General features: G+C 37.9%; 1 protein-coding gene and 1 pseudogene across 6 annotated transcripts in view; one reads left to right on the forward strand and one right to left on the reverse strand.

The window, feature by feature from the left end:
- The window catches only part of Ccser1 (coiled-coil serine rich protein 1), a 1,241,689-nt gene that overhangs the window by 462,821 nt on the left and 753,701 nt on the right, over positions 1-25,167 (forward strand). The gene's annotated exons all lie outside the window — the stretch shown is intronic.
- LOC132649738 (guanine nucleotide-binding protein G(I)/G(S)/G(O) subunit gamma-5-like) lies at positions 8,146-23,466 on the reverse strand (annotated as a pseudogene).

Genomic DNA, 25,167 nt, shown 5'->3' on the forward strand with positions numbered 1-25,167 from the left:
TATCTGAGAAAGCGCCAGATTGCTCTCCAGAGTGGTTGTACAAGTTTACATTCCCACCAGCAATGGAGAAGGCTTCCCCTTTCTCCACAACCTCTCCAGCATGTGTTGTCATTTGAGTTTTTTATTTTAACCATTTCGATGGGTGTAAGGTGAAATCTCAGGGTTGTTTTGATTTGCATCTCCCTGATGGCTAAGGATGTTGAGCATCTCTTTAAGTGTTTCTCTGTCATTCTATATACTTCAACAGAGAATTCTCTGTTTAGCTCCGTATCCCATTTTTTAATTGGATTGCTTGATTTATTGCTTTTTAACTTCTTTAGTTCTTTATATACTCTGGATATCAGCCCTCTGTCAGATATAGGATTGGTGAAGATCCTTTCCCAGTCTGTAGGCAGTTGTTTTGTTTTGATGACGGTGTCTTTTGCCTTACAGAAGCTTTTCAGTTTCATGAGGTCCCATTTATTTATTGTTGCTCTTAGAGCCTGTGCTGTTGGTTTTCTGTTTAGGAAGTTGTCTCCTATGCCAATGAGTTCTAGGCTGTTCCCAACTTTTTCTTCTAAGCGGTTTAGTGTGTCTGGTTTTATGTTGAGGTCTTTGATCCACTTGGACTTTAGTTTTGTACAGGGTGATAAATATGGATCTATTTTCATTTTTCTGAAGCAAATATTTTTGTAAAATTCCCACATAAAAATCAATTGTACTTTCATAATCCCAGGCAGTTCAAAATTGAATATGTTTTTGCTGGAGTGTTTTTCTGAAAATATATTCATATTGCCATCTTAGAATGTTGCTAAAACTGTTTGGGACAGTAATGTGCATGTCTATAGCAAACCTAAGCACTAGTGTAAAAATTTTATGCATGGCAAATGAACTCTGAAGAAAAGAACAAGGATGTAACCATTTAGAAATGCCACCTTTTCTTGATTTGTATGGAATTTTGTTTTAAAGAATTGGAATATTCTAATTATTGGAAATTCTGAACATATATGAGTTCAAACATAATAATATATTCCCTTTTGGTATTATACATTCAAACAAATTTAAAAAAAACATAAAAAGTTGGGGAGAACAGGCAAGCAAGATCCATGCTTTTTGGGAATGACTGAACAGACAGCTAGAGTTCTGAGTGCTTCTGGGCATTCAAGATGTCACAGTTTCAAGTCTCCAAGTAAACAGTAAAGGCTCAATGGGCTGAAGCTTCCCATGTATCAAATCATAGCCTATATAATTGCCTAAAATATGAATTAAATGTAGAAGATTATTTTAAGCAATGCATTAATCTATATAAAACTGAATAACGAGTCGTAACATTTAATGTAAATATTATCTTACTTCACGTAGTTCTTGCTGTAACATGAACAGGCTTCGGTACTGAAACAATCATACTACCCACATTCAAGAGGTGCCATCTGTTAGATAACTAATTAGTAGACCCTAAACTTAAGATTTAAGTATAAGTGACTGAAAACTTACTGTTTCTGAGAGCAATAAAAATATGGAGCAAGAAGAAACAGAAAAATGAGGCTCAGGATTCCAGTGATAGAAAATTCTCTGTGGAAGCTTCAGGCAGTCTGATGCAGTGAGAGCTCTGGGGTTTGTTGGAACTAAGCAGGGTTGGTTCAGTTTCATATTTGTGCTGGCCAAGCTGAGAAGCAGTGGACAAGCAGACATGCAGCATTACTGTTCAGGATCACCTAGACAGTACCTTCATGGGAGGTAGCTGTAATTTCCAGTCCATTACTTGACATGATACATTCTAATGGGTTTAGCCTTCTAAAGCAGAACAAACATCAACCATACAGTCATGTGCAGAGCCTCTGAAGGCAGGAACATAATTGCTGGATCTAGCATAGACACAGTTGTGATGAGTATAAAAAATCTGTTATCTGAAAAGAGTGTTAAGACTTAAAACCTTCCTGCCTATACCATCTTCAGTAATCAGCAATGTGGAAGTATAAACCAAATAAAGGCTTTGTTTCTTAATTTGCTTCTAGCAACAGCATTAGAAACCCTAAGACACACAGCAAAATAAAATGTGCAATTTCAAAATGCATATTGTATTCTTTCTAAGATTGTTACTTTGTATAAACAGAAATCAAAGAAACTAAGAATATTCCAGGATTATGTATGCATTTTGGAAACAGTGCCTGTATGTAACTATATTGGCCCCAAATATTAAATTGTTCCTTGGTGGTTTGATTCTTTTTTTTTTTCTTTCTAAAATATTTTAATGGAATTATTAATGAGTGAGTGGCTATTCTAAGAAAATACTTTACAGGTATACATTTACTTAATTATTATTTTGTAAAAACACTTTAAAAATTGTAGGATAAAACTGAAAACCCGCATGTATTAGATAAGCCATATGCTTCTATTATTTGGTTCATTGGAATTTTCTTTATATTGTCCAAATTGTTTAAATTAGGGGAAAAAACTGTCTCTACCAGATTGAACATTGGAAGGTTACAGAAATGGGCAGCTTGCTATGAACACAAAGTCCCATGTTATTTTGAAATAGTTTGTGTATACAGATTCTTTCAACACAAATTGCAAACAAATTTCTTTATTCCTATCTGCTATATATAGAGTTAAAGGGACCTTTATGTAGTGTTTAGGCTCTGCAGATATTGAATATCATCTGTGAGTCCACAAGCTGAGAGCAAGCATCTGTGGTGGCAATCTATGATGATCACACTTCACCCATCCCCATTTAAGTGTATTCTCTACTTTGGTTCCTTATGTTCAAGATCAATATTTATTTATATTGTATGTGAGAAAAATTACTTTAAGACACTAAATTATAAATAGTAGGCAAAAGAGAAAAGAAGGAAAGTTGCAAACACAAAATATTCCCAAACCATGCCTTTGTCATATAAAATACATATGTTCTCTGTTTTTTAACACCTACAAATTGGATCTCTATTACATAAATGATAAAGAAAGGAAACCGATGCAGTCCTGGGGTCACTTCTGCCCTCAAGGTATCCATACATCTTGGCACACCCTGGACTGAAGGAATGAAGGTTAGTGAAGCTGGTGGATTAGCAGGATCTTGGTCAATGACTTTGGGAGAAACAGTTTTTTCAGAGATGGGAGCTGATTTTCAGTGAAACAGCTCTCCTTATTGGTGATGAATAAGGACTATATAAACCTTGGGGAGTAGGTATTTGGAGTGTACATAATTGTCTGGGACCAAGGTGCTGGAATGCTTCATTTACATGAAGAGGAATTCAAGGTGCTAGCTGGAGTTATCTTTATAGGGAGGGATAAAGTTTAATCTGAAACATGGCCACCAGTCTACATGATACCTCGAGGGTGGCAGATGTGGGGGTACTATAGGCTACATGCGCTGAGGCATGCAGGCCCCAAGCTAGGAGGAAAAATTCCTACTCCTCCTGGTCTTAGGGCGAGATTTTCCAGGTTGGAAATACCTCAACCTCCCTCTTGCTTCAGACTGGCCTCTCCAGCTGTAAGGCTTTCTAACCCCACAAATGGAGTGAGCTAAATATTTCCTACAGGAAGGGAAAAACTGTCAGTAAGACATCTGCCTTGGGAAAATTGTGCTGATAGAGTAAAGACCAGAAGAAATGCAGATAATTTTTAAATGTTCTTTGAGTTAAAAAGGATATCCTATGTGCTCCAAATCTATGCATGATGCCTCACTACATGGCAACGAAAGGTTTTCTAACTTGGTTCTCCTTAAACTCTCAGACAAATCAATTCAACACATTTGGAAATTTCAAAGGGTAAATTTTACCATGTAAGATGGGTTATGGATATTAAGTCATCTCTAAATGTCCAAAGTTTATACTGCTCTGAAATTAGACCACTAAAGGTAAGCAATGACAATCAGGTTTTTTGATGTTTAGAGCATGGTTTTCAAGAAACTAGCCACTATGGGGAACCAAAGCAGGGAGAGGATACATGCAGAAAATAAGAATAAGAATAAGAATGTGTCTTTAGATTGTATTGTATTAGATTGTTTGATTTAAAAATTTTCTGCTAGAGTTACTGACTTGAGTTTCATTTAAAAATTCTTTTAGTGAGTTTTTACTTAGGGCAAAGGACAAATTTCCTGTAATTTTTGAAATGCATAAACATACATCTGTCTTTTATATTATATATTTAAGGTCAGGTATCATTCTCAACATTGACAATCACAAAGTCAAAATGTATCATGTCTCAAATGTTGAAGATGCTTTCTCTACTGGAATTTCAAATATTCAGCCTAGGATTAATTCTCTCTAACCATGAACAAGCAAGTAAGTAGACAAATTTGTTCATTGTTAATGAATAATGAACATCATGTATACACCAACTGTTTTAAAATAAATTTATTTATGATTTATTATAAGCAAATACTATACAACTATTATATATACCTGTGTATCTAGGCTTGTATATTTTTTTTTTCTTGCAAGAAGGAGTCACAGTAAGAAAACAGAGTACATCCCACTCAGGAGAGACCTAAGTAGTTAAAATGTTCTATTTGGTGTCAGGCGCATGGAAAATGTTTTCATGTTGGTGTGAATTGTTTTGTTGTTGTTGTTTATTGGGTGCAATTTTCCCTCAAGAAAATTTCTCTAACTCTCAAAATCATTTTTCAACGTTGAAAAGATTTAGAGCACTTATTAAATCTGCCAAACTCTGCCAAATGTTGCTTTCAATTTAAACAGCTTCATCAATCCAGGTATTCGCTACTTTTCTCCAGAACGAATTGTGTATCTTTGAATTTTAATTCATGAAACAGATTTACATAGGGTATTCTTAAAAAGTTGGCTACTATCGTCAATTTTACAGAAGACAAAAGATGTCTGGGAATAATTCATCATGCAACCTAGCATAAATGGCAAGGAGCTGAAATTGAGCCTTGTCTTGCATTCTTCATTTGTGTTGCTGTCTTTGTCTTCAAGGTGCGTGTACAAAGAAGGTCAGAATTGAAAATACATTCCACATGTGCTAATCTAGTTTTTTTTTAAATCTTTATATCATTTGGCAACCAATGAAGAATTAAAAGTTTTGTGCTTTTTTATGTTAAATTCAAGGATATAGCTGTTTGAATTAAAACCTTAATAGCACGGACTTGATAAGCTCATCAATTATAAATGAAATATCTATCCTAAATGATGGATTTCATGATGAGAATGTAGGGACTTTTAAAGTGCAATAAGTATTGTGCATTTTAGAAAATCATTAACACAACTCATTGACCTGCTAGGTAATAACATCTCAGTTTTACCTGGGAGTTTCAGCAAATAAACCACCATGTGACAGCTTAAAGCCATAATAGACCCCAGAAGTCTTCTTATGAGCTGTTCTTTGGGTAGAGAACCCCTGCACTCTATTGCCAGATGATGACATTTTGGTAGAATGTCTCATGCATATATCACTGTGTTACTCCATATTCTATCACTCAGTGGCACTTGAGCAGTCTTGCCTTCTGTAGGTGCACCCATTGCTGTCCACATGGTGACAAGACCAGTTATCTGTGGGTGTGTGAAAACATATTGCCATACCCAAGTGATGCTGACTGACATGAGATACAGAGACAGTTAGACATTTCGAGGAGTATAGACCTCATGTTGACTAAGAGGAATATGTAAAAGTAAAAAGCTGTGACTGGGGTGAAGTCTACACACGAGATTTTGGTGGTCCATGAGACTGCATCAGCTTCTTCAAGTACTTTCATTACTACCTTTGCGCCTTTTGTTTGCTGACTAAACCCAGTGTTTCTATTTTATTACTTTATAGTGACATTGAGATATTGAAAGAATTTTCATTATATCATATCATAAGATGGTATCACTCTATATGCAAGTAGAAAACCATGCTTATAATAGTAATAGGACTCTTTTAGAGGCAGATTGAGAAAAGATCTAGATAATTTAGGATAATGAATACAATTTTACAATTAAATGCAACAATGCAATACAGTTTTGACATATTGAATGTTGAAATTTTAATAATCTTAAGTAAAATTCTATACTTCCTTGTAATAAATATTCTTTACTAAAACTCCATTGTTTTGATGGTTAATATTGTTGATCGACTCTAGAATCATGTATGAGACAAGCCTCCACATACACCAAAAGAGGACTCTCTACATAGGGCTAGACTTTGTACATACTTGTGAAGTATTATTGTGATTAGGTTAAATGAGCTAGCAAAACATACCCTAAAATATTGGCATCATTTCCTAGACTTGAGTCCTAGACTGCACAGAAATCAGAAAGCTAGCTGAGTTCAGGCACTAACCATATTCTGCTTCTTGGCTGAGAATGCAGTGTTACCAGCTGGCTCTTTAACTCCCGCTGCTGTGACTTCCCCACCATGCTTGACATCGCCACAGAACTGCGAGAAGCCACAAATAACCCTTTCTCTCTCACATTGCTTTTGTCAGGATATTTTATTAAAGCTGGAGAAAAGTAACTTTATTTCCCCAAATGTTAAAATTGATTGGGTTACTTTTAACCAATATTAATCAACTTTTAATCAATTCTGAAATGTCAATTTTTAATTTAAGGAGCACTAAATTTAGATTAGCTTCCCCAACCCATGCTAGAATGTTGAGTGACTTGGTCTTGTGCAGGTCTTAAGGAGTCCCTACCTATAACGGGGGAGTTGTGGACAGTTAAGGGCCTCACTGAGAAAGGAAAGTAATTTTTCTTTACTGGGTAAACCATGATCCACTAGATAGTCTCACATCCAGGTAAATGATCATGTCGAATTTCAGTGGATTTGTTATTCAATTTTTGTATTCTGCTTGATTGTACATTACAGCCAGTGTATATAAAAGAGTTAAACCTTGTTTACTCCTACTTCCAATGTCTATCCGAGGCACTTCTTGTTTAGCTTCTTTAGGTATGTAGCTTTTAGTATCCTATCTTATAGTTCTAGTATCCACCTATAAGTGAGTATATACTGTGTGGGTCTTTCTGCTTCTGAGATACCTCACGCAGGATGATCTTTTCTAGTTCCCACCATTTGCCTGCAAATTTCATGATTTCCTTGTTTTTGATTGCTGAGTAGTATTCCATTGTGTAAATGCACCACAATTTCTGTATCCATTCCTCCATTGAGGGACATCTGGGTTGTTTCCAGGTTCTGGCCATTATGAATAATGCTGCTACAAACATGGTTGAACAAATGTCCTTGTTGTGTACTTGAGCATATTTTGGATATATGCCTAGGAGTGGTATAACTGGACCTTGAGGAAGCACTATTGCTAATTGTCAGAAAAAGCGCCAGATTTCCAAAGTGGTTGTACAAGTTTACATTCCCACCAGCAATGGAGGAGGGTTCCCCTTTCTCCACAACCTCTCTAGCATGTGTTATCAATTGAGTTTTTGATCTTAGCCATTCTGATAGGTGTAAGGTGAAATCTCAGGGTCTTTTTGATTTGCATCTGCCTCTGAAAGACTACCTAGCAGTGTATCAAAGTAGATGCTGAGACTCATAACCAAACCTTGGGCACAGTGCAGGGAATCATAAGAAAGAAGGGGGAGTTAGTAAGACCTGGAGAGGATGGGAGCACCACAAGGACCAAATATATCAGGGCACAGGGGTCTTTTCTGAGACTGATTCTCCGAACAAGGACTATGCATGGATATAACCTAGAACCCCTGCTCAGATGTAGCCCATGGCAGCTCAGCATCTAAGGGGGTTTTCCTATTAAAGGGAACAGGGACTGTCTCTGATGTGAACTCAGTGGCAGTTTCTTTGACCTCACCCCCACCCCCGAGGGAAGAGTAGCCTATCTAGGCCACAGAGGAGGACTTTGCAGCCAGTCCTGATGAGACCTGATAAACTAGGGTCAGATGGAAGGGGAGGAGGACCTCCCCTACTGGAGGACTTAGAGAGGGGCAGGGAGGAGATGAGGGAGGGAATTGGAACGAAATAAGGGAGGGAGCTAAGGCTGGGGTACAAAGTAAATAACCTTTGATTAATACAAAAAAAATAATATTTAAACCTTGTAACAGAAAAATCCATGAAAATCCAGAGAGGTAGATATTAAGGACTGACAAGTAGAAGACTATATTATGACACATGTGTTATAAAGAAGATTTTGTACAGACTTTAAATTGAGTTCTCATGATTATTCCCTGGTTCATGAAAAGTAGTTTGAGAAGCCTCTGAAAGACAGGACTACAAAGAAGAGCAGACTTTCTGGGGTCTGAAGAATTTGTGTTTGAAGACACTCCAGTCAGCAGAGGGCCATGTTGAGCTTTCTGCAGACTCTTAAGTCTGCAGCTGCTGGGGAAACCTTTATTCAGTTGAGCCCAGCCTCCAGTTGAAGCTGCTGAGCCCTTTCTTCATGGCAGAGAAACCTGATATGGCGGCTCTGGACAGCCCTTCCAACCAGTCCGAATCAGGATATTCAATATTAATAAAAAAGAAGGCCTGGAGTTGGGATAGGCGGTAGGCAGATGAGGATATTTTAAGCAATTTTCAAAGAATTGAGAAAAAATATTTTTAAAACATCAGCACTGTGGACATTTGCAAATTTCTCATTTACTTTAAGCAAAAAGAAAACACATTTCCAAGCCAGAGAAATGATGTCTAGTCATGTGCTCCTGTGCTGAGCATCTGACATTAAAGTCACATTAACTATTTACTGACAAGGCATGTGTATTTAGCAAGTATTTTTGAAATGTCTCATTCTATTTGTGATGCAGTCCTGACCGGATAGGAATTTCAATGTGCTATTGTCTTCCTATAATTAAAATTATTGAGAAATAACTAATTTTTCTAAAAGCAATGTAGAAAATGCTGTGAAGCAGAACTTAAACAAAATCAGGACTTTCCAAAGTAAAACAGGTGGTCTTGTTGCTTACTGGATTATCTCGGTTCAATGAATAATACACCCTAACAGTATAATGACATACACATGAGGAGCACACTGATTTGCTGTGAAGTAGGCATATAGTTGTAGCAACAGGTGCATTAAAAACATCCAAGTAACACAAGGATCACTATAACTCAGCACACACAATACATGTACTAGGTCTGTTCTTATCAATTATGCCTGTTCCTCCTGACTGACTGTCAAGGCATCTACCACAATCTCACAGAAGGAAAACTGCTGCCCAGAGAAGCCACATAATCTTCAAGTAACAATGAAACTCACTGACCAGAGATTTGAACCAGGCACATGGGCTGTTGCTTGTTGCTGTGACAATATGTCTGACAGAAGCCACCTAAGAGCAACAGTATAGTCTGTTGTGTTTATGAAAGCATGGTAGTGGGGGTGGTAGCTGGAACTTTTGGAGACTGGGTCACGTCATGACAGCAGGCATGGTGGGAGCAGACAGGAGGCAGACAACGTAGGCAGAAAACAAGGTCAGATAGCTATGAAAGCCTGCCCACAGCGTGTATCCACCAAAGGCTCCCCATCTTCCAAAACAGTACTGCCAGCTTGGGGCTACATTTACAAACACAGGGATTGTTGAAAATACAACATACTGAGTATCACCCAAAAAAGTTAAAAAGAAAAAGTGTGCTAGATGGAGGACTTCTGGGCCATGAAATATTATATTCTGCTATTTGTGACACCATGAGTAGTTATAATCCTGGGGATTATGTGAAAAAAAAATGAGTCACACAGAAAGACTCATGCCGCTTGATGTCACTCATATGTGGCTTCTAAAAACCCGATATCACAGATGCTGAGAACTGGGTGTGTCAAGGAGAAGCTGGAGAGGATAGGTTGGGAAAGGGTTGCTAATTCAGTATTAAAATGTAGTTTGATAGAGCAAGCATCTCTTGTGCTATTGTACAGGTTGACTGTAATAAAGCCTTTACAGAACAACTGAAGCATCTGAAAGAAAGGATCTAAAGTGTTCTCACCATAAGCAAATGATGTTTGATGCCATAGAAATTCTAATTACAGTATAACGCTAAACATTGTATATCTGTATGAAAAGTCACGTGGCATCCAGTAAATATAATGTTTACACTTTAATGTAGCAGATAAAAATTGAATATAGATACATATATATGTTAATATATATTCAGAGTTCAGTTGTAGCATGTAAGCAGTGATTAGTCTAAAAACTGAGTGAGCATATGCTAGTCCAGGGCTATACAATGAGGGAAACAGAAAAGGTGGGTGAGAACGAATGAGGACATCCAGTGGCTTCTGTGGGAAGTGATGCAGGGAGAATCAGGCTGTCATGGACACAGGGTTCCTAGTACCTTCCTGAGCAGCTCCTTTCCTCAGCCTGCAGCTGAGCTGAGAAACATGTAAAAGGCCTCTTGAAAGTTCAAATTCCTAGACTCTGTCTCTGAATTGGTCTGTACTAAGGGACTTAAAGGGATCATTTTAACGTGTATATCAGGTGACTACTGGGACCATGAGATTGAAGAGTTCAAGACGAAGTCTGTCAAGAGAAGGCATAGCTAGGCATGGTGGCACATGCCTTTAATGTCAGCACTCTAGGATGCAGAAGCAGGGGAATCTCTGTGAGTTTGAGGCCAGCCTAGTTTACAAAGCAAATCCAGGACAGCCAAGCTACTCAGAGAAAACCTGTCTCAAAAACAAACAGGCAGACAGAGAGACAGACAGACAGACAGACAGACAGAGAAACCAAAGACATAAGGATTAGATTATTTAAGACTATTTGAATTTTCCTTTCTAAATTATTTTTTTAAAATAAGCAATATTTTAAATGCATAATAAAGAGAAACACATGTTAAAAACAGGAGCAAAAAGATACACTTTAGCAGAAATAAAACATGTTTAGACCTTGACTTTGTTCTCCAAGGAAATAAATAGAATGTGCCATTTCTTACCCACACTCTTATTTAAACATTCCACCTTTCCTCTCGGTTATTCTAGTCCATTTATTTGGTACTTAAAAAAATCTTTACCTCAATAGGGAACATTTCAAGAGATATGACCAAGTTCAGCATTCATTTATTTATTTATTCATTCATTCAACACAATGATTCTCAATCTTGGTGGCAAATAAACATGTCTGAGCTACTTTATATAAAAGGAGGAGAAAGGAACCACTGATTTATTCGCAGTCTCTGTTGTCTGTACCTACCACAGAAACGCTTCATTAGCCTGTACTCTGAAGAACAGGTGCACACAATGTGCTGCACAGGAGTGCTTTTCTCAGGAGCGTGAAACCTAGAAAGGAAGTAGGAATGCATGCCCGCCAAATGTAGCTGACACAGAGCACTGTGAGTGCTTCAAGGGCTGTGGGCAACACATGGGGGTTCAGAGTTCAGCATTCTTGCTGTTGAAGACATTAGGGAAGATTTCACGGAGGAGTGGGCATAGGAGCTGGGCTGGATGTGATTGATGTTATTTTTACATTAGGGTTATAGAAAAGGGCACATTCACAGGCTCGGGGAGAGATCATTATGCCCGAAAGCAAGTAAATGTAGTGAGGGTAATAGTGGTTAAGAGGAGTCCTGGAAAACAGCTGATCATACTTGTTTTGAGAACTGGTCTCAAGTCCTAATATTAAGAATTCAAGAGTAAGGTGCCTTTGAGTTTGAACCTATTGCCTAGGTGCATTACCTTTTAAGTGGGGTAACAAAGAGTCATGCTTGAAAAAAATTACAGTTTAGCTACCTTGGAAGAAGAGACTTTGGAAGATATGTGACATAAACAAAGGTTCCCGTAGTCCTAAATCAGTTCCATGGTAGTATAGCCAGGAGTGAAGTGCCCTACTTAGAAACTGGTAATGTGCAGGATTTGCCAGATTCTGTGGCATAAATGATCCTTCATGGCCAAAGTCCAGATGTTGGTGTTGGGAAAATTAAACGTGACATTTGGAAAGTGTTGGCAGGAAATTTCCAATAGCAACTTAGTGTTAATTGGACAGTGTGGGAGAACTGATAATGGGTTCACAGGAGTTTATAGGCAGGCTGATGCTCAGTATGACTGGCTTCAAGGCTAGAGATAAATAATTATACAGATGTTTAACCGAAACAGAATTTTGGATGCTAACGGGCCACTGAATTCATACAGCCTATGCCAAGAATAAGCCTTCTTTCAAATAGAAAATGCCTACAGATGGAGCCACGGCAGTTGACTTGTGCATGTTCTCCACAGGTTCAGTTAATGTTGCTATGGGTGGCTAATTGTGTAGAAGGTCTTAGTTAATGTTATTTTTGTCCCCAAGGTATGCCATTAGAATCTTCACTAGGAAATGTACAAAAATGTGTTCAGGAAGTCCTAGCAAGAACTCCCACACTTTATATGTGAACCCGAATGCTGTGTGTCCCAAATATACACATTGGAAACAAACGTCTGTTGGTGGCATGGTAGTAAATGGGACCTATCAGGGAAAATTAGGTCATGTAGCTAGGGTCCTAATGAGTGGAGTCCCTATAAGAGAAAGCCCAGAGAGCTGTCTAGAAGTATTAACATAGAAACACATAGGAAGAAGAAACTGACATGAGCAAGAAAGGAGCCTCCACAGACACAAAATTTACCCGTATCATGATCCTTCTGAAACTGGAATGAATAAATTTCTATTGTTTTTAAACTACCTGATTGTTTTTTGCAGGAAAATGAGTGAAAAGTATCACTTTTTGATATTTAAAATTGTCTTATTTGTGGTAAATTAAAAACTATCAAAGAAAGCCAGCAAAATATCTCAGCAGGTCAAGGTATTTCTTCTAAGCCTGATGACCTGAGTCATTATGCTACACCCTTACATACATAATGAATAAATGTAAAACCTTAAAAATTATCAAAGAACAAAAAACATACAGTTCATTTTATCCTTAGCAGTGTAACTTATGCAGTAGTAGAGGAAATCAAACTTGCAGAAACTGAAGGTTTCTAAAGAAATTCAGTATAGGAGATCTGAATAAACACTATGAGTATATTTGATAGCCTGAGGGAGGAGTTATAAAGACAAAGTAGAAATGAAGTAGACTGTACATTATTGTGTTACATTTTTTATTTTTTTGTGACAAAATACTTGCCAAAAATCAACTTAAGGATGGAAGGGTTTACTATGTTTTGAAGGTACTGCATTGTGTCACAAAAATCATGTCAGGTCTGTGTAGCGTAGATCGCATTACATCCATAGTGAGGAAGCAGAACAAATGAAAATGAATGCTAGTTTTCTGCTGGCTCTCTGTCTGTCTGTCTGTCTGTCTGTCTGTCTTTTCTTTTATTCAAACTGGGGCCCAACCCTCTGAGGTGGTACCACCCACTTTCTGTAAAGATCTCCCCTTAAGCTAAAACTTTCTAAAAACCTTCACAGATATAACCAAAGATGCATTTCCTAGGTTATTCTACATTTAGCCAAGCTGACAATGAAGACTAAACATGACAATCACCCTCCCGAAGATTAGCATGTAGAGTACAGCTAAGCAAAGAGAGCAGAGTTGAAGCAAATGCTTTCAATCTAGTCTGCGCTTTCTCTTGTTTTGTTTTTGTAGTAAATTCAGTCAGGTTGTTTTGGCTTGCAGCTAGGTATGTTGATCTCCCTTTCCTCTGATGGGTTCATGAAGCTTCATTTATGTAATGACTTTTTGCTTTATAGGTATCATAGCTTGATGAAGACTGCTTTCATTACGACACCATGACAATATGAGCTTCGAAAAGAGGCTGGCCTCGTCACTGTTCCTCACATTTCCCTGACCTAGATCACTCTATCTACCTAAGAATTCTTAGCTTAAAGCTAATGCCATCAGACTATACAATTAAAACTTGTTTGCAGACTTTATTGCAGTTTTCACCAAAACCCCAGACTTCTTTCTTCCTATTCCTTGAAAATATTTCCAAAGTTTCAATATTTCAATATTTCCAAAGTTGCTCTTCAAAACTTCCTCCTTTACAGAAGTATTGCATCCTCACCTCAGTGTAGCACCTCGTCTCTTGAGCTTCCGTTTGTTCATGATCTTACTATTTGTCCTATCTCAGGCAACACATAAGAGCTTATATGTTTATTATATATCCGTATTTACTGTCTGTTGGCATATCAAAATTAATTCCTCAAACAGAATCAATGCTTTTGTTCACTTCCAATATTCCTTATGCTGTCTTTCTTATCCATTAAATTCTTTCTTAATTTTCAGTTACTCAGTCAAAACCTTGGAAATAAGCTGTTTTTCTCCTGAGACTAGGCCCAGGCCATCAGGAAATCCTGTCATTTCTACCTTCAATCTGTATGCTTCCCAATCAGTTTTCACTATATCAACTGCCCTTGTACAAATATTGATCATATTTTGCTTTCCAAATGGTCCTGCCATTTTGCACACTTTAAAAAAAAAACCTGCCATTTTATATCATATTTAGTTTGAGTCAGTTATTAAATCCAGCCATGGCTTAAAAGGAAGTGCTTACACTACCATGCAGGTATCTGGAGGTCTGGTAACCATCCCAGAACTCCCCCGTCCCTGGAGTCCAGCTAACCGAAACTGCTGCACCTGGCTCGCAGAATTACGAGCTCTACAGCCGAGAGCACTTTGTAGCAGATACAGAACTCAGGTTGTTTCAGTTTAAAACCCATTTTCCCCTGCATACCCACAACTTAAATGCAAACGCGGTATAGATCAAGGCCAGCCAATGAGTTCCTTCTTCCTGATGCTCTAGTGTGTGTGTTTTGGTGGAAGCTGCCAGTAGCCATTGTCTTTTCTGAATTTTCTGAGTTTTTAAGTCTAAAATCTTTGGTGAGATCCGTTCATCCTTAGAGCTCTTTCAGTCTGCAAAGACTAAGTAAAAATAGCTTTTTTTCCTTACACAAAACCTTCACAAGCAGCAGGCCGCCTTCCAGCTTAGATGTTCTGATCATCTAAGACTTCCTGAGCTCTCACTGTAACCTTGGCGATAAAGAGCCAACTGCAAAGCTATTGAGAAAAGCACAAGATCTCTGCATGTGATTCTGCTGGCTAAAGAAAGGGTGCTGGACTGAGAAAATGAGCCTGAATTCATTGCAAATATACCAGCAGGTAGGTGAACCTTCTGATGCTCAGAGAAGCGGAGGGTATAAACACTAGTAGCCCTGTCTCCAACGAAAAGGAAGCAATAGGATGGGGAAATAAGTGTTCCCAGAACCCCCCAGAGTTTTCCAAATACTATCTTCAGTTTGTAAGTTTATATTGTTCTTTTTAATATGTCAGTAGTTTATCACATCAAACACATCTGTCTCTTAGTTTGCCATTTGTATGGCTTTATGTTTCGCAAGGCCCCATTGAATCCATGAAAACAGTAGGTAATGGCTTACTCTATGTAATTGTGTTTGACGTTTGCTTTTATATTTCATGTTTTAATACATTTCAGTTTCAAAGTGCAACAAAGGTTATGCTTTTACCCTATAATATTAACAAGCAAACAAGAACTGATATTTTAAAAAATAAAAACATATTTTACTGTCTACTGAAGACAGAATGCATTTGCAAGTTTATGACACTATGTTACTTGTATTAGTAAACTCAGAGTTTTGGACTTGGAGAAACAGTAATGAAATAAGTGACAACACTCAGCCATGTGTACAATCTTGACTAAGAGATTATAATTGCACAAATGTAATAAAAATCATTGTTCCTAGCCAGTCCTAATGAGATCTGACAAGCTAGGGTCAGATGGAAGGGGAAGAGGACCTCCCCTATCAGTGGACTTGGAGAGGGGCATGGGAGGAGATAAGGGAGAGAGGGTAGGATTGGGAGGGAATGTGAAAGGGGACTACAGCTGGGATACAAAGTGAATAAACTGTAATTAATATAAAAAATAAAAATTTAATACAAAACATGAAAAAATCATTGCTCCTTAGCTTTAGCAATGTTATCACAGTATACAAAGAAATCAAATGCAACACTTGCTAAAATTAATGATCTTTCAAGATGAAGGCTCTTACACATTGCGATGGTACATTTTGTATGTATCATAAAATAAGTGGAAATGTAATGTTTATATAAAAATTCTTACAATATAGGAGCAAAGTTTAGAATAGGAATAGTCATAAATACTGAAAGTGACTGGAAAATCTAAATTATTTTACTTGTTCTTTTCATTTGATAGTTGGAATTTTCTTCTTTGTCTTTCCATTTTACTCATCTCTGTATGCATTTTGTATTTGTTAAATATGTGTATTTTTTCAGCTCACTCTTACTTTTCTTATTGGCTGCCTACCTCATACCTTTCACATAATTAGAGGTAGGGACCATCTGTATGGAACTCACACAACAGTGTTTGTTTTGTTGGAGCTTCTCATTGCTGTCTATTAAATGAACTGAATGAAATTAGAGAAGAATTTGGACTTGTTGTTGAACACACTAAGAATATCCAAAAGACAGATAATGGGAAACACATACAATAACCACAACATGAAACTGTCCAGCAACAATTAATTTGGATCCAACCATGGAGACGGGGGCCAGAGACAGAATCTATCACCTTGAGAAAAGTAATGATTTGATACAAAGACTTATTTATAAAGAGGTATACTAGAACTCTGGAAGATGGTACACGGAATTTAAAGTTCAAATATGTTGAATGTTCAGAATTTGGCTATAGAATTAGAAATTGAAATTGTCTAAAATTAAATCAAGTGAAAGCAAGCTAAAATTTTAAAAGTCATTGTTGATATAACTGATATTGTCACCAGCAAAGGTAGCTAGTGTAATGATGCATTGCAGGTGAGATTTGTTTTGGCTGAACTAGGAATGTCATATCTGTGACTTGAAGTGATGATTGGTTTGCCTTTAATAATTGGCTGATTATGAGTCATGTCAATATCAAGAAGTTGTGACTCTAATGAAGACAGTTCTCTGATTCTCAGTGTTTATATTTATACACCTTATCACAGTTTGATATAAATATCCTTTGGGAGGAGCAAATTGCTTTTTTCTACATTCAAACTAAACAAAGAATTATCTGCTTTGTTAAGCTATTCTGTGTGACTCTATTTTGAGAGAGAATTCAAATTGGTTATCACCCTGAGATCTTATTCATGCCAAGTTTGCTTTTCATTATCATTTAATATGTTTACCCCTGTCAGAAAAGCTGCTTATTTATTTGATTCATCCACACAAAACACACTCAGCCAATATATATATATATATATACATATATATATATATATATATATTGCTCTATTTATATTATATTGCTCAATTTTACTTTAAGAACCTTCCAAACAAATATTCATTCTTAAGCCTTGTATAAGGTATAATTTGTTAGGTTCTCTATATATGGCTATTTGATTTTGTAATTTATAAAATTAGTGATTCCCCAATCATCTAATAGGGAATCTATTTCCTGTTGCTCTTGAAATCATTCCATCCCTTCTTCTGAAATGATCCCAGAGCACTGGGAAATGCTAGGTCTGATTTAAATCTGAACATTTCAAACTCCGTTATTCTCTGCACAGTGACCAAAGTGATTCTATGTGTTAATTGCCATCTACTTCAAAAATAAGTTTCTCTGAGAAACTTATGAGAGTTGAGAGATACATGGGCACAAAAAAAGAATCAGTTTGCTACTGTGAGCAGTAGCAGAAAAATAATAGTAGGCTGTCTTCTGGGGCCTATCATATATTCTCACACTTTTCTTGGTCCTGATAATGGTACAAGGTTGCGTTTCATCATGTGGAGCAGGACTTAATCAGAGAGCAGTTGGTTATGTCCAGCAAAGATGTACCACTATTGCATTAGTGTGCATATCCTACCAGTCTGGTTGTTATAGCTGACAGCACTCATAGCTGAACAAGATTGATGATTGTCTTCTCTGGAAGGGTGCTTACATTCCAGCATTATGTTGAAACTTCCAAGTCAATTCCAGCCTGATTTTTCCATGTTCTATGATTCAGAAATACAGTTTTTACTGTCAAGTTTAGAGGGTAATTTAAAGCATTGACAATAGCCTAAATAGTCTAAAAGAGGCAATCCATTGTTGATTTATTTTATTTGTTAGTTTGTGTTCTCAAGTAGGGGCATTGCCACTCCATTATGGTGACTCCATTTCAACTCTTTTTGTATATGAGTATGTGTGGACATTAGGAACTTTCTAAACTAGTAGATTTTCCTATGACTTTTTGAAATAGCCTTATTATAAGAGCCAAAGCAGTTGCACATTAAAACTCACAGTGGTTGTAAGAATGTACAAAGGTTATGTAAGCTCAGGCCAGGCAAAATCTCAACTTGGAGTTTGAAAGGTGAGCACAAAGTTTCACTCTTTTATTTTTTAATGGTTTTTTTTTTAATTTAGTATAATTTATTCACTTTGTAACCCAGCTGAAGCCCTCTCCCTTGCCCCCTCCCAATCCTGCCCACCCTTCTTCTCCCATGCCCCTCTCTTAGGGGAGGTCCTCCTCCCCTTTAATCTGACCCTAGCCTATCAGTTCTCATCCAGATTGGCTGCATTGTCTTTCTCTGTGACCTAGTAAGGCTGCCCCCAACCCCTCAGGGGGAGGTGATCAAAGAGCCAGCCACTGAGTTCATGTCAGAGATATCCTCTCTTCCCCTTACAAGGGAACCAACTTGGAGACTGAGCTACACAATGGAATACTACTCAGCAATTAAAAACAAGGAACTCATGAAATTTATAGGCAAATGGATGGAACTAGAAATGGTCATCCTCATTGAGATATCTCAGAAGCAGGCAGACACACATGGAATATACTCACTTATAAGTGGATATTAGACATATAAAATAGGATAATCATACTAAAATATGTACATGTAAAGAAGCTAAGCAAGGAGGAGGACCCTAGGTAAGATGCTCAACCCTCATTCAGAAAGGAAAATAGGATGGACATTGAAAGAGGGAGAAAACAGGGAACAGGACAGGAGCCTACCACAGAGGCCTCTAAAAGACTCTATCGATCGAGTTATTGAAGCAGAGGCTGAGACTCATAGCTAGACTTTGGGCAGAGTGCAGGTAATATTTTATAGCAAGACCTAGAGGGGACTGGAGCTCCACAAGGAGAACAACAGAACCCCCCCCCCAAAAAAAAGAAAAAAAACTGGGCATAAGGGTCTTTTCTGAGACTGATACTCCAACCAAGGACCATGCCTGGAGATAACCTAGAACCCCTGCCCAAAGTTTTGCTCCTAACTAAGGCTGTAGGCACTTGATAGCTACTGGTAGAGGAATAAGTAAGTTTTCTTTATTTGTGTAGCCAATGGTTTGTTGACTATGCTGCACTGGAAGGTAGAACACTCAAGAATATATGGGCAACACAAACTGTCCTTAATGAGCATTAAAAAAAATAAGAGGCATGAATTTTGTTGTGAAGGGAAGGAGTGTGGATCTGGGAGGAGTTGGGGATGAAATGAATGTGATCAAAACACATGGTTTAAAGTTCATAAAGAATGAATACTAATAAAAAGTAAAACATGCACATTTTTTACTTTTGGAAAATTAACTAAACTATCACTAACATAAAATACATTTTAAAATATAAATATATGTGTTTATAAGATTATTCATTTCAGTTGTGTCTTATTTTTTCCTTTGGTTTGGGGATAACTATTTTTTTAACTTTTATTAATTACACTTTATTCACTTTGTATCCCCCCATAAGCCCCTCCCTCTCCCCTCCCAATCCCACCCTCCCTCCACCTTCTTCACGCATGCCCCTCCCCAAGTCCACTGATAGGAGAGGTCTCAGTTGTGTTTTAAAGCAAGAGCCTGGTAGTAGTGTCACAGAATACTCTAGATCCATGTAAAATTGAGATGCCATTATATAGAAGAAAATAACAATTTTATATAACTTTGGATGGATATTTTCTAGTGTAAAATATGAACATGTACTAATTAAAAATATTCTTTTATCCAGACCTTTCTTTAACCAAAAATTGTGAAGCAGCCATTGATAATTACACAATCTGATTTCCCCACTTAAAAAAAAAAAAACTTTTGGAAAATATTTTAGTAGATAATCTTTTCTGTCATATGTTAATTTTCAAATGTTAATTTTCCTATCATAACTTTAAACCACTATTGCTATCTAGCAAACCTTAAACCACTATTTATATTAGAAAAGAACTTTAGATTTTTAGATATAGTATCTTTTAGAAGTTTTCTTGGCCACCTAAATCTAAATCATTGATACATCAAATAGATCTTATTTTTACTCTTTATTTCCTTCAGCTTTCCCCTACTATGACCCTGGGGACTCCTGACCATTTTGTGAGAAGGATGTACTTATAACTCCAGCACTGATAGTAAATGAAGGTGTCACCTTGAAATTCCCAGTGCAATTTCAAGATTTGATCTTCATTTATGTAATTGGATGTTGTACATTCTATGAACATGTGAGAGCCATGCCTTGGACTTCATGTGTGCCCAAACCTATTTCAAGGTCCTGCCAGAAATACTTAGTGAGGAATGTGTTGAGAGTTAGGATGAAGTCACTCTTCACAGGAAAATAAGAATACTTCTCATATAAAATGAGCTAGAAAAGGGGAAAGCAAAGCTGTCAGTTATCAAATGAAAGAAGGTATGTTCTAAAGGCTCTACATTTTCATTTAGAGAAAATTGGACAAGTAGAGATTACTGGTAGAGAGCAGAGGTCATTATACTTTGATAGTACTAATTCCTCATTTAGGTGCTGGCCTCCACTTACCACTATTGGGTTTTTACTAAAACAACAGCCAAGCAGGCCATGTGCAGCAGAAATGAAGTGAGTGAGCTAGCATCCTCACAGGCTGCTGAGTCCTCACAGAGAGATGTCTCATCTTCAGCAGTCAGTTCCCTGCATTGGGGAAATCCAGGCTTACTGGCTCTTTGTACTTTGTACATAATTGTGAAACCACTTAGCAGAACTCAAAATTCTCACTGACATATAAAATATTTCTATGTGACCTCATTGATTGACCTAAATTCTCTTTCTTACTACATTATTTGTCTCAGGGCAAGCCTGCTAGCATCTGGCCAGGTAAAATAGGATAAAACCCAAAAATCAGAGTACAAGCAAGACTGATGTATATTTAAGAATTGCCAGATGGAAGCATGAACAAACCACTATTTGTGTGTAAAAAAAAAATTTTCTTTTTTTCCATCATCATTATTATCATTAATTACAATTTATTCATTTCATATCCCAGCTGTAGCTCCCTCATCTCCATCCAGTCCCACCTTTCCTTCTACTTCCACCTCTATGTCCCTCCCCTACTCTACTGACAGGAGAGGTCCTCTTCCCCTACTATCTGACCCTAGCCTATCAGGTCATCAGGACCTAATGAGATCTGGATCCTCTTTCTGTGGCCTAGTAAGGCTACCTCAACAGGCAGAGGTGATGAAAGAGCAGGTAGTTCAGTCTTCCACAGATGATGGGTCTCTGAAAGACTCTACCCAGCAGTGTATCAAAGCTGATGCAGAGACTCATAACCAAACTCTGGGCAGAGTGCAGGGAATCTTATGGAAGAAAGGGGAGATAAAAAGACCTGAAGGGAACAGGAGCTCCACAAGGAGACCAATAGAACCAAAAAATCTGGGCCCAAGGCAGTCTGCAGGGATTGATAAATCAACCAAAAACCAGGCATGGAGAAAACCTACACTCCCTGCTCAGGTGTAGCCCATGGCAGCCCAGTCTCCATGCGGGTCCTAGTAAGGGCAGCAGGGGCAGTCACTAGTATATAAAAGCTAAGAAAGATAGTTCATTTGTATTATAAAAATAAAATTATCTCATAGTTTAGCAGTCACACCAATTACAGCAGCACTCTCCTGAAGTGATTCTGTTTATTTCTATGGATTTGGAACTTTGATAATATGCCTTTAAAAATGAGATTAACACATTCAGTTGGCTATTTAATTATTAGACCTGGAGACTTATTATTAGGCTTACCTGAAGGGTTTAAAAAGGAAAATATTTCACTGATCCACACATCTGTTTTTAAATAGAAAGGGTTTTAACCCAGTTGATCATGTTTTACTTCAAGAATTTTTTTTTAAGCAAACTTTAATCTCACAGGACAGGTCCATTGATCATGCTTTCAGGAGCAACTTAATTAATGGACCTGTGCTATGGAATTATGGCATTCAATAAATATTAATAATGTGAACTCACTCTACTGAGCACCTTAAAATAATCCAAATAAATAGATGATTTTATATGACTGAATCTTTCTTTCAGCCATCCCACATGGAAAATGAAAGCATGCAAAAGAATTTAAAGTCAGCAGTTTAGAGTGATCCTCAGTAAAGACTAGAGGTGGAGGATATTATGCATCCGAGGGAAATAACCTGACAAAGTTTATTTTTATGGAAAGTAAAAAGTTCAATAAAGGCTATAAGCTAAGATTACAATGGCTATCTTGTCACAATGTGTCTGTCTATACTACAATTGAGCTATTCTTTAAAAAACTGTTAGTCTCAGAATAGCTTGGGATTTACAGGAAAGTTACAGAGATACTGTAGGTAATTCATGTGTGTTCTTACCCCATTCCCTACTGTTATCCTACTTCAGTGGAGTTCAGTATTTAAGAAGCCAATGGTGATGTGTGGCTGTTAGCATAACTAGACAATACACTGCAAATTTACCCATTTCCTCTAATATCCTTTTTTTCTTTTTTTACCACATGATTTTGCCCCAAGGTTACCATTGAACAATTGATCACTATGTCTTCCTACAAACATGATCTATCAAAGTTTCTCAGATTCTCTTGTTCTTAATGGTATTTTTCATAGGAATGAACATTCATCAAAAATCTTTTGCATAAACCTTATTTATTTTTGTCTAACTTTTGTTTTATTTAAATCATTTATTTATATATTTTATACCTGAACCCCAATTTTCTCTCCCTCTTCTCCTCACAGTCCTCCTCTCTGCATCCACTTCTCCTCCCTTTCTCTTCAGAAAGGGGGAGGTCTCCAGTGGATATCAACCAGCCTTGGCATATCAAGTTGCAGTAAGACTAGGATTGTCTTCTCCTGTTGAGGCTAGAAGAAACAGCAAAGTTAAGGGAACGAGTCCCAGAAGAAGGCAGTGGAGTCAGAGACAGTTCCTGTGTCCATTGTTAGGAGTCCTATATGAAGACCAAACTACACAACTGTTAATACAATGTGCAGAGGAGCAAAGTCAGTTCTGTATTCTCTCTGGTTGGCAGGTTCAGTTTCTATGAGCCCATATGGGCCCAGGTTAGTTGATTCTGTAGGTTTTCTGTGGTGTCCTTGACCCATCTGTTCCCCACAATTGTTCCTCCCCATCTTCTGCAGGGTTGCCTTGCCTGATGTTTGGCTGTGGGTCTCTGCATCTGTTTCATCTATTTCTGTGTGAATCTTTTCTGATTGTTACTCTAGGATCCTGTCTGCAAGCATAGTAGAATATCATCAACAGTGTCAGAATGGTCTCCCTCTCATGGCATGGGTCTCAAGCTGAACCAGTGTCCATTGCTATTTCCTCAATTTTTGCTCCATCTTTACCCTGTCATATCATGTAGGTAGGACAAGTTGTAGGTCAAAGATACTTTGACTTTGTCAGTGTCCCATTCCTGCACTGGAAGTTTTGTCTGGTTATAGCAGATGGACAATTCAAGGTCCATATCCTCCATTGGTAAGAGTCAGCTAGGGTCACCTTCACATATTCCTTGGAGTTCACTTTGTCCTACACTTCTAGCTCATCCCAGAGATTCTCCGTATTCCAGTTGTCTCTCCCAGTACTACATTCCTCTGTCCTCTCATCCCTGAGCCCATCTGTTCTTACCCCCACCCTCCTTCATCCAGTCTGCTCCCCACATCCACACATCTATCCACAATGTCTATTCTATCTGTCCTTCTCAATCAGCTTTGAGTATCCCCTTGACTCTCCTTGTTATTTAGCTTGTTTGGGTTTGTGAATTGTTGCATGGTTATCCTTTAGAGCTAAAATCCACTTCTACATGAGTTCATACTCTATGTATCTTTTTGGGTCTGAGTTACCTCACTCGGTATGTTTTACCCATTTGCCTTCAAATTTCATGATATCATTGTTTTTAATGGATGAGGAATACTTCATTGTGTAAATGTACCACATTTTCTTAATCCATTCTTCAGTTGAGGGACATCTAGGTTGTTTCCAGTCTCTGGCGAATACAAATAAAGTATAGTTGAGCAAGTGTCCTTATGGTCTGGTAGAGCATCTTTGGGGTAGATGCCCAGGAGTGGTATATCTAGGTCTTGAGGTAGATCTATTCCCGGAATTTATTGAAACTGCCAAATTGATTTCCAAAGTAACTGTACAACTGTGCAACTACCACCAGCAATGGAGGAGTGTTACCCTTGATCCACATCTGCGCTAGCATGTGCTTTCATGTGAGTATTTTATTTTAGCCATTCTGACAGGTGTAAGATGGCATCTCAGAATCATGTTGATTTGTATTTCCCTGGTGACTAAGGACATTGAACATTTTTTAATTCATTTTTTTATTAATCAATTTGATTTACATCTTGGTCATAGGCTCCTTACTCCTGTCTTCACAGTGCCAAACTCCCTCCTGAACTCCTCTCCTATATTTCTCAGAATAGGGGAGCCTAAATACTTCAGCTCATCTATTCACATGAGAACTGAGCTAGTTACTCACTTATATAGACCTATAAGATATGATAAACATAATGAAATCTATACACCTAAAAACGATAATCAATTGAGCGGACATGGGGTGAGATGATCAATCCTCATTTAGAAAGACAGATGGGATGTGCATTGAACGTATGACAGGAGTCTACTGAGCGCATCTGAAAGACTCTAACTAGCAGTGTTTTCAAAGCAAAGACTCATGACCAAACCTTTGGCAGAGTACAGGGAATCATAAGAAAGAAGGGGAGTTAGTCTGATGGGGAAAGTATAGGAGCTCCCCAAGGACCAAATATATCTGGGCACAGGGTATTTTCTGAGACTGACATTCAACCAAGGACCATGTATGGATATAACCTAGAACCTCCACTCAGAGGTAGCCTGCGGTAGCTCAGTAACCAATTGGTTTCCCAAAGTGAGGGGAACAAGGACTATTTCTAACAGGAACTCAATGACTGGCTCTTTGGTCTCCCCACCCCCGAAGGGAGGAGCAGTCCTGTTAGGCCACAGAGGAGGGCTTTGCAGCCAGTCCTGAAGATACCTGATAAAACAGGATCAGATGAATGGGGAGGAGGTCCCCCCATCAGTGGACTTGGAAAGGGGCACGGTGGAGATGAGGGAGGGAGGGAGGGACTGGAAGGGAATGAGGGATCGGGACACGGCTGGGATACAGAGTTAATAAAATGTAACTGATAAAAAA

Source organism: Meriones unguiculatus, chromosome 21 (genome assembly GCF_030254825.1).
Source record: "Meriones unguiculatus strain TT.TT164.6M chromosome 21, Bangor_MerUng_6.1, whole genome shotgun sequence".
In the NCBI taxonomy this organism is placed as follows: domain Eukaryota; kingdom Metazoa; phylum Chordata; class Mammalia; order Rodentia; family Muridae; genus Meriones; species Meriones unguiculatus.